Source organism: Lepidochelys kempii, chromosome 10, assembly GCF_965140265.1.
Source record: "Lepidochelys kempii isolate rLepKem1 chromosome 10, rLepKem1.hap2, whole genome shotgun sequence".
NCBI lineage: Eukaryota > Metazoa > Chordata > Testudines > Cheloniidae > Lepidochelys > Lepidochelys kempii.
Window position 1 is genome coordinate 54,648,718 of NC_133265.1, and position 15,905 is coordinate 54,664,622.

At 41.4% G+C, this 15,905-nt stretch overlaps 1 protein-coding gene across 3 annotated transcripts in view; it reads left to right on the top strand.

Moving 5' to 3' along the window:
• The window catches only part of OTUD7A (OTU deubiquitinase 7A), a 273,562-nt gene that overhangs the window by 75,771 nt on the left and 181,886 nt on the right, over window positions 1-15,905 (top strand). For all 3 annotated transcript variants that reach the window (XM_073303652.1, XM_073303653.1, XM_073303654.1), the window contains one exon: window positions 13,119-13,230. The gene's annotated coding sequence lies outside the window, so the exon portion shown is untranslated. The remainder of the gene's footprint in view (window positions 1-13,118; window positions 13,231-15,905) is intronic.

Here is a 15,905-nt window from a genome sequence, read left to right on the forward strand (position 1 = left end):
GTATGTGCTGTTTAGGAAAGACTGAAATAAAGGTAAAGGTGGTGGAGTAGCACTGTATATCAATGATGAGGTAGAATGTAAGGAAATAAGAAGCGATGGAATGGATAAGACAGAGTCCGTCTGGGCAAAAATTACATTGGGGAAGAAAACTATTAGAGCCTCCCCTGGGATAGTACTTGGGGTGTGCTATAGACCGCTGGGATCTAATCTGGATATGGATAGAGCCCTTTTTAATGTTTTTAATAAAGTAAATACTAATGGAAACTGTGTGATCATGGGAGACTTTAATTTCCCAGACATAGACTGGAGGACGAGTGCTAGTAATAATAATAGGGCTCAGATTTTCCTAGATGCGATAGCTGATGGATTCCTTCATCAAATAGTTGCTGAACCGACTAGAGGGGATGCCATTTTAGATTTGGTTTTGGTGAGCAGTGAGCACCTCATAGAAGAAATGGTTATAGGGGATGATCTTGGTTCAAGTGATCATGAGCTAATTCAGTTCAAACTGAATGGGAGGATTAACAAAAATAAATCTGCAACTAGGGTTTTTAATTTCAAAAGGGCTGACTTTCAAAAATTAAGGAAATTAGTTAGGGAAGTGGATTGGACTGAAGAATTTACGGATCTAAAGGTAGAGGAGGCCTGGGATTACTTTAAATCAAAGCTGCAGAAGCTATCGGAAGCCTGCATCCCAAGAAAGGGGAAAAAATTCATAGGCAGGAGTTGTAGACCAAGCTGGATGAGCAAGCATCTCAGAGAGGTGATTAAGAAAAAGCAGAAGGCATACAGGGAGTGGAAGATGGGAGGGATCAGCAAGGAAAGCTCCCTTATTGATGTCAGAACATATAGGGATAAAGTGAGACAGGCTAAAAGTTAAGTAGAGTTGGACCTTGCAAAGGGAATTAAAGCCTATAGTAAAAGGTTCTATAGCCATATAAATAAGAAGAAAACAAAGAAAGAAGAAGTGGGACCGCTAAACACTGAGGATGGAGTGGTGGAGGTCAGGGATAATCTAGGCATGGCCCAATATCTAAACAAATACTTTGCCTCAGTCTTTAATAAGGCTAAAGAGGATCTTAGAGATAATGGTAGCATGACAAATGGGAATGAGGATATGGAGGCAGATATTACCATATCTGAGGTAGAAGTGAAACTCAAACAACTTAATGCGACTAAATTGGGGGGCCCAGATAATCTTCATCCAAGAATATTAAAGGAATTGGCACAAGAAATTGGAATCTGTAAACTCAGGGGTTGTACCGTATGATTGGAGAATTGCTAACATAGTTCCTATTTTTAAGAAAGGGAAAAAAAGTGATCCGGGTAACTATAAGCCTGTTAGTTTGACATCTGTAGTATGCAAGGTTTTGGAAAAAATTTTGAAGGAGAAAATAGTTAAGGACATTGAAGTCAATGGTAAATGGGACAAAATACAATATGGTTTCACAAAAGGTAGATCGTGCCAAACCAACCTGATCTCCCTTTTTGAGAAAGTAACAGATTTTTTAGACAAAGGAAACACATTGTGCCCACATATCTATTCAGGGGACACCATCACAGGGCCTAATAACATCAGCCACACTATCAGAGGCTCGTTCACCTGCACATCCACCAATGTGATATATGCCATCATGTGCCAGCAATGCCCCTCTGCCATATACATTGGTCAAACTGGACAGTCTCTACGTAAAAGAATAAATGGACACAAATCAGATGTCAAGAATTATAACATTCATAAACCAGTCGGAGAACACTTCAATCTCTCTGGTCACGCAATCACAGACATGAAGGTCGCTATCTTAAAACAAAAACACTTCAAATCCAGACTCCAGCGAGAAACTGCTGAATTGGAATTCATTTGCAAATTGGATACTATTAATTTAGGCTTAAATAGAGACTGGGAGTGGCTAAGTCATTATGCAAGGTAGCCTGTTTCCCTTTTTTTTTCCCTACCCCCCCCCCCCAGATGTTCTGGTTTAACTTGGATTTAAACTTGAAGAGTGGTCAGTTTGGATGAGCTATTACCAGCAGGAGAGTGAGTTTGTGTGTGTATGGGGGTGGGGGGGATGTGAGAAAACCTGGATTTGTGCAGGAAATAGCCCAACTTGATTGTCATGCACATTGTGTAAAGAGTTGTCACTTTGGATGGGCTATCACCAGCAGGAGAGTGAATTTGTGTGGGGGGGTGGAGGGTGAGAAAACCTGGATTTGTGCTGGAAATGGCCCACCTGATGATCACTTTAGATAAGCTATTACCATCAGGACAGTGGGGTGGGAGGAGGTATTATTTCATATTCTCTGTGTATATATAAAGCCTGCTGCAGTTTCCACGATATGCATCTGAGGAAGTGAGCTGTAGCTCACGAAAGCTTATGCTCTAATAAATTGGTTAGTCTCTAAGGTGCCACAAGTACTCCTTTTCTTACAGTGGATCTAATTTACCTAAATTTCAGTAAGGCATTTGATACTGTGTCACATGGGGAATTATTAGCTAAATTGGAAAAGATGGGGATCAATATGAAAATTGAAAGGTGGATAAGGAATTGGTTAAAGGGGAGACTACAAGGGGTCCTATTGAAAGGTGAACTGTCAGGCTGGAGGGAGGTTACCAGTGGAGTTACTCAAGGATCAGTTCTGGGACCAATCTTATTTAATCTTTTTATTACTGACCTCGACACAGAAAGTGGGAGTGTGCTAATAAAGTTTGCAGATGATACAAAGCTGGGAGGTATTGCCAATTTAGAGAAGGACAGGGATATCCTACAGGAGGATCTGGATGACCTTGTAAACTGGAGTAATAGTAATAGGATGAAATTTAATAGTGAGAAGTGTAAGGTTATGCATTTAGGGATTAATAGCAAGAATTTTAGTTGTAAACTGGGGACGCATCAATTAGAAGTAATGGAGGAGGAGAAGGACCTTGGACTATTGGTTGATCACAGGATGACTATGAGCTGCCAATGTGATATGGCTGTGAAAAAAGCTAATGTGGTCTTGGGATGCATCAGGAGAGGTATTTCCAGTAGGGATAAGGAGGTTTTAGTACTGTTATACAAGGCACTGGTGAGACCTCACCTGGAATACTGTGTGCAGTTCTGGTCTCCTATGTTTAAGAAGGATAAATTCAAACTGGAACAGGTACAGAGAAGGGCTACTAGGATGATCCGAGGAATGGAAAACTTGTCTTATGAAAGGAGACTCAAGGAGCTTGGCTTGTTTAGCCTAACTAAAAGAAGGTTGAGGGGAGATATGATTGCTCTTTATAAATATATCAGAGGGATAAATACCAGAGAGGGAGAGGAATTATTTAAGCTCAGTACCAATGTGGACACAAGAACAAATGGATATAAACTGGACACCAGGAAGTTTAGACTAGAAATTAGACAAAGGTTTCTAACCATCAGAGGAGTGAAGTTTTGGAATAGCCTTCCAAGGGAAGCAGGGGGGCAAAAGATCTATCTGGCTTTAAGATTAAACTCGGTAAGTTTATGGAGGAGATGGTATGATGGGATAACATGGTTTTGGTAATTAAATATTCATGGAATATTTCTGTGAAGAAAGAAGTGGTTCAGGACTATTTAGAAAAGCTGGACGTGCACAAGTCCATGGGGACGGATGCGTTGCATCCGAGAGTGCTAAAGGAATTGGCGGATGTGATTGCAGAGCCATTGGCCATTATCTTTGAAAACTCATGGCAATCGGGGGGAGTCCTGGAAGACTGGAAAAAGGCTAATGTAGTGCCAATCTTTAAAAAAGGGAAGAAGGAGGATCCTGGGAACTACAGGCCAGTCAGCCTTACCTCAGTCCCTGGAAAAATCCTGGACCAGCTCCTCAAGGAATCAATTCTGAAGCACTTAGACGAGAGGAAAGTGATCAGGAACAGTCAGCATGGATTCACCAAGGGAAAGTCATGCCTGACTAATCTAATTGCTTTCTATGATGAGATAACTGGTTCTGTGGATGAAAGGAAAGCAGTGGACATGTTATTCCTTGACTTTAGCAAAGCTTTTGACACGGTCTCCCACAGTATTCTTGTCAGCAAGTTAAAGAAGTATGGGCTGGATGGATGCACTACAAGGTGGGTAGAAAGTTGGCTAGATTGTCGGGCTCAACGGCTAGTGATCAATGGCTCCATGTCTAGTTGGCAGCCGGTATCTAGCGGAGTGCCCCTAGGGTCGGTCCTGGGGCCGGTTTTGTTCAATATCTTTATTAATGATCTGGAGGATGGTGTGGATTGCACCCTCAGCAAGTTTGTGGATGACACTAAACTGGGAGGAGTGGTAGATACGCTGGAGGGTAGGGATAGGATACAGAGGGACCTAGACAAATTGGAGGATTGGGCCAAAAGAAATCTGATGAGGTTCAACAAGGACAAGTGCAGAGTCCTGCACTTAGGACGGAAGAATCCCATGCACCGCTACAGACTAGGGACCAAATGGCTAGGCAGCAGTTCTGCAGAGAAGGACCTAGGGGTGACAGTGGACGAGAAGCTGGATATGAGTCAACAATGTGCCCTTGTTGCCAAGAAGGCCAATGGCATTTTGGGATGTATAAGTAGGGGAATTGCCAGCAGATCGAGGGACGTGATCGTTCCCCTCTATTCGACAGTGGTGAGGCCTCATCTGGAGTACTGTGTCCAGTTTTGGGCCCCACACTTCAAGAAGGATGTGGAAAAATTGGAGAAAGTCCAGCGAAAGGCAAAAAAATTATTAGGGGTCTGGAACACATGACTTATGAGGTGAGGCTGAGGGAACTGGGATTGTTTAGTCTGTGGAAGAGAAGAATGAGGGGGGATTTGATAGCTGCTTTTAACTACCTGAAAGGTGGATCCAAAGAGGATGGATCTAAACTATTCTCAGTGGTAGCAGATGACAGAATGAGGAGTAATGGTCTCAAGTTGCAGTGGGGGAGATTTAGGTTGGATATTAGGAAAAACTTTTTCACTAGGAGGGTTGTGAAACACTGGAATGCATTACCTAGGGAGGTGGTGGAATCCCCTTCCTTAGAAGTTTTTAAGGTCAGGCTTGACAAAGCCCTGGCTGGGATGATTTAGTTGGGGATTGGTCCTGCTCTGGGCAGGGGGTTGGACTAGATGACCTCCAGAGGTCCCTTCCAACTCGGATATTCTATGATTCTATGGTAAATAGGCCTAATGGCCTGTGATGGGATGTTAGATGGGGTGGGATCTGAGTTACCCAGGAAAGAATTTTCTGTAGTATCTGGCTGGTGAATCTTGCCCATGTGCTCAGGGTTTAGCTGATCGCCATATTTGGGGTCGGGAAGGAATTTTCCTCCAGGGCAGATTGGAAGAGGACCTGGAGGTTTTTCGCCTTCCTCTGTAGCATGGGGCATGGGTCACTTGCTGGAGGATTCTCTGCTCCTTGAAGTCTTTAAACCACGATTTGAGGACTTCAGTAGCTTAGACATAGGTGAGAGGTTTTTCGCAGGAAAAAGGGTGGGTGAAATTCTGTGGGCTACGTTGTGCAGGAGGTCAGACTAGATGATCATAAGGGTCCCTTCTGACCTTCGAACCTGTGAATCTATAAGTGAACCTAGTCAAATATGTTGTACTTGTATCAGTATCTGTTCTGATGGGTGAGCTTTCAGCCTAGCTAGTTATGCTTTTCAGAGTATTTTAGTCTCCTTGACTTTTGTAATTTCCTGCTTCTGCCCCACCTCCCTCCCCATTCTATGCCAAGTAAGCTGTTGTTTTTATGTACAGTATCGGCTGTATAGACAGTCAGCTTGGGGATAACTGTTGCCAGGTGTCCCACTGAAATGCAAACTGACTTCTGACATTGAAGAAGGCAGAGACAGTAGGAAGAATGCGTTAGTACCCACTCGAAGGTGAGGGAATTGTCAGTTCCCTTCCCTGACAGGAAAGGAAGTTTTCTGATGTCATTGTGGTCATAGGGAGAGACAAGTGGCCCAACGGATGCAAGGCTTCATTACAGCAACAGTTAATACCAAAATAATTGGCTTTGCTCCTGTCTTTGGACTACCAGAAAAATCATGCTTGTTAGCAAAAGCTGACATCAATTAAGTTAAGCTCATCTTGACTAAAATGCAAAAATGTTAATTTTCTGGCATTCTTAGTGCTACAATATAGATGGCCAGATTCTGCACCATTGGAGTCAGTAGAAGTTTTGCCATTTATTTCAGTGAGCAGAGGGTTAATGCATAGGACATACACATGTAATATGGTGAATAACATGTCCTCTACTGTTTGGGTGCAACTTGCTGCCACGTTTGGACACTTTGTTATAGTGAAATTTGTACCTGGGAGTGGAAAGGATCAGGTCCTCTTCTGCATCAGTCTCTTTTGTGTGTACAGAAGGAACTTGCTAATATTGTACTTTGCTACTGTGAAACCATTCATAGACAGGAAGAATGGAAGTTCCACATTGTTTCAATGCACTGCAGTGAACAGATTGTAATTCCTCTTCTGCTGAACCTCCTACTATGGTCAAGTTTTATTTGAAAATTTGAATGAAATCCCACCAAAAGTCTTTCTTCAAGCAAATCCCCCATTGAAGCAAATAAGACATCTGCAATGGTCCATAATGAGGGATCTACTGGAAACCATTTTGTTACCAGTCTACAGAAATACAAAAAAAAAGTGTTCTTTTTACAGCACCTGTAACAGCATTCCTAATTGTATGGCTGAGCTTTAATTGAGTTAATAGTACAAGCTATACAGTAATTACCAAGAACCGTGACTACATGGTTGTCATTGGAATGATACCAAGCTCTCCAGTATAGTGAGATGTTTGCAGCAACATCTCCATTCTATTCAGTGGAATTTATGGTAACCTTCATGTCTTGCACATTAACTCTAACCTGCATACACCTCTGCTGTAGTCTTGCACATTAACTCTAACCTGCATACACCTCTGCTGTAGCTCAGAGGAAAGTCTGGGTTTGGCATGTGGTTCCAGCAAATCCTGGGTATATGCAGCACTGTAGTTAGTGGTGTCTAGTAAAATAAAGATGAATCTATGCTGTCTGGGGTTAGTTGGGCCAGGTTCCAGGGAGCAGGTCACACTGTGTTCTCAAATATGGCCACCAGTCCCCTCGTAGTTTCCAACAAACAGGGGTGAATCTTCCTATGGGTTCTCAGTTTGATTTGATCACAGGGTCAAATCAGATTGTTCAAAACCAGAACCTTTTTGAACTTCAAGGGCTGTATGCTCTCTTGAATCTTTATTTGACCCAAACTTTGAAGGGTTCCAGAAACCATAAGAATAGATCACTTTCCACCTTGAATGAAGTCTAATTTGTCCAAAAACTCAAATAGTTAGTAACTTTCTGGAGAAACAGTACTGTCTGCTCCAGTGGCCATTAAAAGAGGTAACTGTTTTCCCCTTAACGGGCAGGGAATTTAGGCAGAAAATTCCCATTAACACTAATGGGAGATACACTTCTAATTAACTGCACAGAAGTGGAAGAATAAACCCCACTGGCTGATAGTAGATAGCAAACCTGTCACCCCCGAAAAGCAACTAGTAAGACACCCAGATGCTACTGACAACATACCCTTAAAAAAAACCTCTCCTAATGCTAAATTGCCATTTTGTTATATCGTAGCCTTTTTACTGTATGCTTTTGAACATTATTGGTGATCCATTGGGTATTAAATGAAATAAATGGAAGAAGTTAAGGATGATTTGCTCAGGCTGACTGATTTAAATCTTAGATCTTGTTTCTGGTCCAATGCAAATTATTTGGATACTTTGGCTCTGGCTACAGACATGCATGGATATATTTTGGGTCCACAAAAGAACTTAAGAGTGACGGTAGAAGACTCAATAATGTATTATTCACTGATGACAAACTAGCTTGACTGCCCATGCAATTCAAGTAAATATATAATCTAATTAGAATATCTTTACACAGCAATGTGGTTCTACTGAGTATGAGAATTTTTACCACCTATTTTAAAATCTAACCACCATTGTCGTTTACTCTGGTCATGTATATCTTGCTTATGAAATCAATAGTGCACAAATTGGCCAGTGTTCTGTGATGATAAAATGCTCACCCTGCTCACCAGGATGCGGGGTTTTGGCTGGGTTGAAGGAAACAGAGACCTCACCCACCCCTGCTAGGGAGGCATTCTTGGAAGCAGCTGGAGTTCCTCTGAGTGGCTCACTGTACCATTTCCCGCCTTCGCACCTATCCAGGGGATTGGGCTATCCTGGTGCCTGCTCTGGGGAAGGGGACACAGGTAAGGGATTGTGTGTGTTGTGCATGGGGAGGCAGGGTTGAATCCCTCTCCCCGCTCCCTACCCACGTTGCTGTGGGTTACGTGACATTAGTCTGTCTTTTGGGATCTCAGTGGGCAAGATGTGGGGAGAGGCTTCCTGGTATAGAAAGCCAGTATTTGGTACACTTACTCAGCCTCACCCTTAAATTGGGTATGCTGGATTGCCCAGTGCATTAACTTCGTGGCCCGTCACCATGTTGGGACATGGAAGGGATTTTTTTCTGGGTAGGCAGAATTGGCAAACAGATATGTGGGTCTTTTTGCTTGCTTCTTGGCAACCAGGAAGTCTAGTTCCTGGGTTCACAGAGCAAAGTTGCTGAAACTTGTGAAGATTTATCTGTGTGGACTGCAGGGTAGCAAAGGTTGAGCTGAGAGAGTTGGAGGGCTGCTTAGGCATTGGTCCTGTGCATTGGCACAGCCTGGTGAAGGGCGAACTTCAATATTTGGAGCAGCTTGAGGCTGTCCTCATCTCAGTTCTTCTCGTCTCCCCAACTCCATGTAGAAGTCTGGCATCCAGGCCCTGTCTCTCAGTAGGTTGCGTGTGGTGGAGAGTAGTTTAAATTGCATTCCACTTTAAAAATAAATAAACAAAATTGTATCTGAGGCCATTGTGGCCAGCTGAATATCGACAGTGGAATGGCACTGCCAGAAGCTGTGCTGTGTGGTTTACCCAGATCAGCTGATGGTTTAAGTTCAAATAAAGTTGGAGCATCCACAAACAACTTGAGAACTTGTCCTTGGATCCACATCAACTTTCTTTTAATTCTTCCGTCTGAATTAGGAAGATCTAACCCATAGCTGCTCAGGTGGCTAGGGGGACAATGAAGCCTGCCTTTGGCAAACAGGTATCAGATAACAGTGGGACCAGGAAGTTTTCTCAAGGTATTAAGAAGATATTTAGCTGTAAAGATGTTGATCAACCAAGTTATATCCAGGGTTGGAACCACAGGGACAGGTGGAGGAAATACCTTTTATATCTTAAATCTCTTTACATGCTGAAAGCAGATAGGGAAAAGTTGTTGTTTTTTCCTATTTTGCACAGAGTACAGTCACTTTCAATATGTGACATGCAGCACTATACCACACACCCTTAGTGTTCTGCAGATCTAAAGGAAGGCCACAACAAAAATATACATAATGCAGAAATCCAAATAACAACGAAATAGGTTTCCTATTCTCTTCCATATTCAATCCTAGTTCACAACAAAACAATAAGGGGACAAATCCTTGTAGGCCAGTGAGGGCAGAACCTGTCCTATTTGATAAGGGACATTTGAGAATGCCTGAATGTAATGAATATAAAAGGCAGCTGAGCTGACTGAATATTAAAGCAGCTGTACTGAGTAATAGGAGTGAGTGGGTTGTAGCTGAGTGACAACTCATCGTATAATCATCATATTTTCCACTTAAAGCATCTCAGAAAAACAGGAAAGACAGTTTAATTTTTTTTTGTCTGCAGATAACTAGCAGATTGAGTAATTATTTTTTAAAGAAAAACCCCTTAGATTATATACTTTTCTGTTTCATAGAAAGGTTATTTTGAAAGTATTGAGCTGTATGTTGCAAAATATTATTTTTTCCCCAGCTACTAAGTCATACAGAAAATTTCCCCTGGTCATGTTTCCTTTCCTTAATGTCCTCTCTTCTACAGAGGTCAGATTGCTCTGCTGGCATTTCACGATGCACAGCTGATCAGCCAGCTAAGTGCAGGCTTCAGCATGTTTCAGAATCTCTGTTTGAGTCTATCCATCCCTTTTCCCACTCACCCTGCCACCCCCGAGAAGCTACCTGTAAGACACACAGATGGATTGGTTAAATGCAGTGCAGTCACTTGAAGTTACAGTACATGGCTCAATTATAGAATGCTGAGGAGGCAGCTTGTAAACCTCCTTTTTTGTGTCTGAAATACTCACTTATAAGGAGTTGGTCAAGTGGGAACAAAGGTTCTGTGATCATTTAAAACAACAGAAGGTTCCCAGTGTTCACAGAGAAATCTCACGTACCGCCAAATGGATTTTGTTACATGATCAGGAGAGTGGCAACGTGCTTCATTTAGCAAAGTGAGATTTCAAAGCAATTGCGTCTCTGGGGGAAAATCTAAAATCAATAAGAGACCGGGATTTATGCTGTGAATTTTCAGAGATGGCTCCACGATGTTGTTCCATCTCCACATCCTATGCTAACCCTGAAAGATCCCATCATGCTCATGATGAAGAGCTTTGTCGACTGGTATGTTAATCGGTGTGTGCTGATTTGGTTGGGGTTTTTGTATTTAGGGTATTTTAGCTTCATGCAGTGTGACTGTTTGTCTTAAACTGATATTTCATTATTTTTGAAGATGGAACTGTATGTGGGAAGTTGATCAAGTATTGGAATGAAGCCTGGCAATGAAACTGTAGCTAGACTTTTGCTGTCAAATCAAGTCAAACTATAGTCTTCAAAGTCCAGAGCAAGGTCAAAGGATAATTTCCATTGTTTTATATTCTTTTAAAACAGTATCACCTGAGTTCAGACAGCATCAATACATTAATTTTCTTTCCTCTGCTAATGTGTGCAGTTCTGTATCAAAAAATATTGCTTAAGTCCTTCTTCCTTACAGTGTGTGTGCGCCTGTGCTGTCCACACCCTGTGTTGTCCTGATATCCTAAAGGCCTCCAGGGAATGTGTCTCTTCATGTTGCAGTTTTTTTTGTCAATATCATAAGTTTTTAAAATTGTATAAACATTCAAAACACGGGTTGTTAAAAAACAATGAATAAAACACTGCAGATCTATTCGATATGAAAAAGTAAAGTGTCTGGAGTTGCATGAACATGCAATAGTTTGGTTGTTGCTATTGCAAAAAAAATTAATTTTTCCTCTGCCAGATAAAGCTAAAAGCCTGTTGATGAGCTGATATTTGTATAAGACAATATGTCCAGAGCAGGGCTGGCTCTAGGCTTTTTGCCGCCCCAAGCGGGAAAAAAAAACCCAACCTCCAAGAGCTCAAAAAAACCCAACCCGGAATGCCAGCCCTGGAATTGTGAGCCCCAAGCATGGGTTTGGTTTGCTGGTGCCTACAGCTGGTCCTGGTCCAGAGGATGTACTATCTTAGACAGTTAAGCTTGAGAAACTGATTAATCAAAGTAGCTGAAGATTCAAATCGGTCTGATATGGAAATACTGTGGAAATGTCAGAAGAGGAAAAATCAGAGACTTGTATTTTGAATCATATGCAAGATATATTAATTGTATTGTACACTTGCTAGAGTAAACCTGGTTTATCAGAACATTTTTAACATAAAATTGAGGTTATCTTTTAGAACACCTGAAAAGTAAATAGTATCCTCTTTTGGGGGGGGAAAAAAGTGGAATGAATAAAACTGATGATTTTAGCCTGCTTAGCAGCAGCAGTAGCTCAAACTACTGTGGGTTGGTCTTTCCTGAAGTTTTCTTTTTACTTATTTACTATCAGAAATTGAAGGATTGAAAGGATTACATGGGTGAAATCCTGGCCCCATTGAAGTCAATGAAAAAACTCTAATTTGTTTTCAACAGGGTTAGGATTTCAGCTTATATATTCTAAGAGCCTGATCCCATAAAGACTTAAGCATAATGGGTAACTTTTACTCATGTGAACAGTCCCAATGAAGTCAGTGAGGCTACTCATATATGCTTAATTCTTTGTAGGATCAGGCCCTATATGAATAAGGACTTGAGGTTTTGAAAAGTGACCTTCTCTCATATCAACTACTAAGTCAAAATTATTTTGACACATTCATTGATTCATCTTTTGATTCTCCATTGTCTACAAAAATTGTATTTTAATATAATTTACCTGTAATGGCGATGACTTGAGAGAAGAGAATATAAAAAGCCGCACTCAGAATGAAATGTTTTCCCTTCAGCCTTATAGTATAACACATTTTTGATACTTGATGAGGAGTTAATTGTGTCACTAGCAAAAGCAGTATTCCAATGTTCAGGTACACGTTAGTTGTTTTCAAAATATCAATTAAAAGGTTGATACCTGAGTTTACAGATAATGCTTAATTGATGTTAGGATGTTTTAGTCTCTATTTTCCAATTGTAACAGGAGATTTTTTTAAAAAAAGTTGTGTAGGGACATCTTGTAATTAACTTTACAGAAGAAAAGAGAATTACATGTCTTGATTCTTCTCGTATGAAAATTCTACATCATTTTTTTTGCCTGGAATTTATTCGTTTAATGAAAGTTAGTGCTATAAAATGAGCTTTTAATGAGCTAATAGTCAAAGTTAGACAGCTCAGTCAAAAAACGAATAAAATCCCATTTTCTTTTCAATAAATGGGAGGTCGTGAAAATATTCTCTCTAAAGTTAAACAGAAGTGTGATTAGTTATACTAGGTTCTTATCTCTGTGAAAATACAATTTAAGGCTTTCTCCCAAGACATTTCCCTGCAATATAAGCCCGGTTTCTATGATGATTCAACACAGGTGTATAGATTTTTCATGTAGCCCAAGGTCTATTTTTGGGGATTGATTCAGATCTCTGCCTTTTCCACCTTGTAAAAAACCATGCACACAATGTAAATTTGGATCTCTCAGTGCCAAGAAAATCAAGAGCCTTGTATTTTTTACTAATTTGTGTTTAAAAAAAAATCCTCAAAAATAGATAAAAACGGAAGTTATTTGACTTGATTTTGTTTGTGCATTTGCAAATATTTCTAACTGGAAGCTGTTTCTACCAATACAGCACAGCAGAGCTACAGTAGCCTGGTTAGTAGTGAAGTTGCAGATAATTTTATAACAATGTCTCTCTTCCCTTATATGTGCCCTTTAATTGATTGAAGGAAAGGCAACCGTTCCAATGCTTTCTTGTTGTTATCTAGTTTACAGGGTCGACAGGACTGGAACTATTTCTGCAGCTTCTGGGAGCCTGCTGCTAAGCAATGTGACAACATAAATCTGAAAACAGTATTGCTGTTGGAAACAACCGGAAAAGTGAGTATTTGGGGCTACTCTTTCCCCTATCCCGTACTCTGTTTCTGGAATGCATTAATGAATATGGTGAGTGAGTGTTGGGGGTGGGTCTGAAGAGACTTTTCCACTTGTATATTTTAGAGTTCAAGACAGGAAAGGTTTTTCAGTGACTCTGAAGAAGCTGCAGGGGACTTGGGTTCTGTGCTTAACTCTGCTACTGGGTTGCTGTATTACTTCAGACAAGTCCATTTAAGTTCTGTGACTCAATTTACCTATATTGAAAATGGACTTAACACCTATTGGGCAGGGGGGTCAATTAACTGTAAAGAGTTTGCAGGCCTCTGGTGAAAGGTAATATAGGACAAATATTCTCCCCATGCCAACCCTGAGTCAGCAGGTATAGTGGAAGGGGGTGCTACTGGAGAGAAGGATTCCTTCCCCAAGCCCCAGAGTGGCAGTGGAGTCACTCCATGGGCACCACAGCAACCCTTATGCCACAGTTGCTCCTGAACTCTGCTCTCATTAGCGATTCACTGGCTGCATGTTTGTTCCACCCCCTCCTCCATCTTGCTCCTGCCTCCCCAAGCCCCACTCTGTGAAGTGCAGGGAGCCCATAGGCAGACCTTTATGCAATCTTCACTAAACCTGCCTCCCCCTCCTCTATTTGCCTAGTGCCCCTGTGCAGTGAAAAACTGTACCAGTTGTGCTGTGTCTGAGGATCTTTGTGTATATGGAGATGGAAGTGAGATTGCTCCCATATATGTGCAAAGTACCGAGACCTATCTAGTGAACTCACTTATGGAAAGTGCTTTATATGATACTCTTTTTTACAAAGCTAAAACAGCAGTGAAATGTGAACTAGAATACAGCATGTACTGCCTGGCAGGGCAGTCTCCATAAGGGTCCCAGAGCTGTGGATTGGCCTCCAACTCCAGTCCGAACTAGCTTGCGTTTGCCAAATTTCAGGGCAATCTGTAAAGCCAAATTATTTCAATTGGCCTTTGAAGTAAGATGAAGGTGTAGGCCAATGTCTGGGAGTGCTGGTGTTTTAGTATGTTCCGCAGCTGGGCAGAAGGGGTGAGCTGATGATGATGCAGTTTGATTTTGTAATTTTAAATAATTGACAGCGTACTTAGAGTAATGGTTCTCAAACTTATTTGATCGCGCCCATCTCTTCTTTGTGTCTGTTGTGGTTTATGCCCCTCCCCACACACAAGTACATATATCGATTAAAACAAAAATCAACATGCAACTCTGTCAAGGTTCCTTCCCTACTCTGAGCTCTAGGGTACAGATGTGGCGACCTGCATGAAAACCCCCTAAGCTTATTTTTACCAGCTTAGGTTAAAACTTCCCCAAGGTACAAACTATTTCACCTTTTGCCCTTGGACTTTATTGCTGCCAGCACCAAGCGTCTAACAAATATATAACAGGGAAAGAACCCGCTTGGAAACGTCTTTCCCCCCCAAATCCTCCCCAAACCCTACACCCCCTTTCCTGGGGAAGGCTTGATAAAAATCTTCACCAATTTGCATAGGTGAACACAGACCCAAAACCTTGGATCTTAAGAACAATGAAAAAGCAATCAGGTTCTTAAAAGAAGAATTTTAATTGAAGAAAAAAGTAAAAGAATCACCTCTGTAAAATCAGGATGGTAAATACCTTACAGGGTAATCAGATTCAAAGCATAGAGAATCTCTCTAGGCAAAACCTTAAGTTACAAAAAGACACAAAAACAAGAATATACATTCCATTCAGCACAGCTTATTTTATCAGCCATTTAAACAAAACAGAATGTAATGCATATCTAGCTAGATTACTTACTAAGTTCTAAGACTCCATTCCTTTTCTGTTCCTGGCAAAAGCATCATCACAGACAGAGAGAACCTTTGTTTCTCCCCCGCTCCAGCTTTGAAAGTATCTTGTCTCCTCATTGGTCATTTTGGTCAGGTGCCAGCAAGGTTCTAGCTTCTTAGCTTCTTAACACTTTACAGGTGAAAGCGTTTTTCCTCTGGCCAGGAGGGATTTAAAGGTGTTTACCCTTCCCTTTATATTTATGACAAACTCTCACTAAATATTAAAAACAGTAAGCCGTCTATTTGAATAGAGCCAATGGTCCATTGAAATAAGAGTAAAAGCAAAACTGAGAAGATGATCGATGCTCACAGATAAATGTGCACACTACGTTGAGGCAAATGGATTGACATACGGATAGCAATGACTTTGTATAATGCTATGCAAACTTAACAGAAATCTGTCAAAATGCACAGTGCCATCTAGGGTCAAAGGCACAGCACCATCTGAGGACAGAGACAAACACCTACAAGATCTCTATCAAGCGTTCTTACAACTACAGTACCCACCTGCTGAAGTGAAGAAACAGATTGACAGAGCCAGAAGAGTACCCAGAAGTAACCTACTACAGGACAGGCCCAACAAAGAAAGTAACAGAATGCCACTAGCCGTCACCTTCAGCCCCCAACTAAAACCTCTCCAGTGCATCATCAAGGATCTACAACCTATCCTGAAGGACGACCCATCACTCTCACAGATCTTGGGAGACAGGCCAGTCCTTGTTTACAGACAGCCCCTCCACCTGAAGCAAATACTCACCAGCAACCACACAACAAAAACACTGATGCAGGAACCTGTCCTTGCAACAAAGCCCGTTGCCAACTCTGTCAACATATCTATTC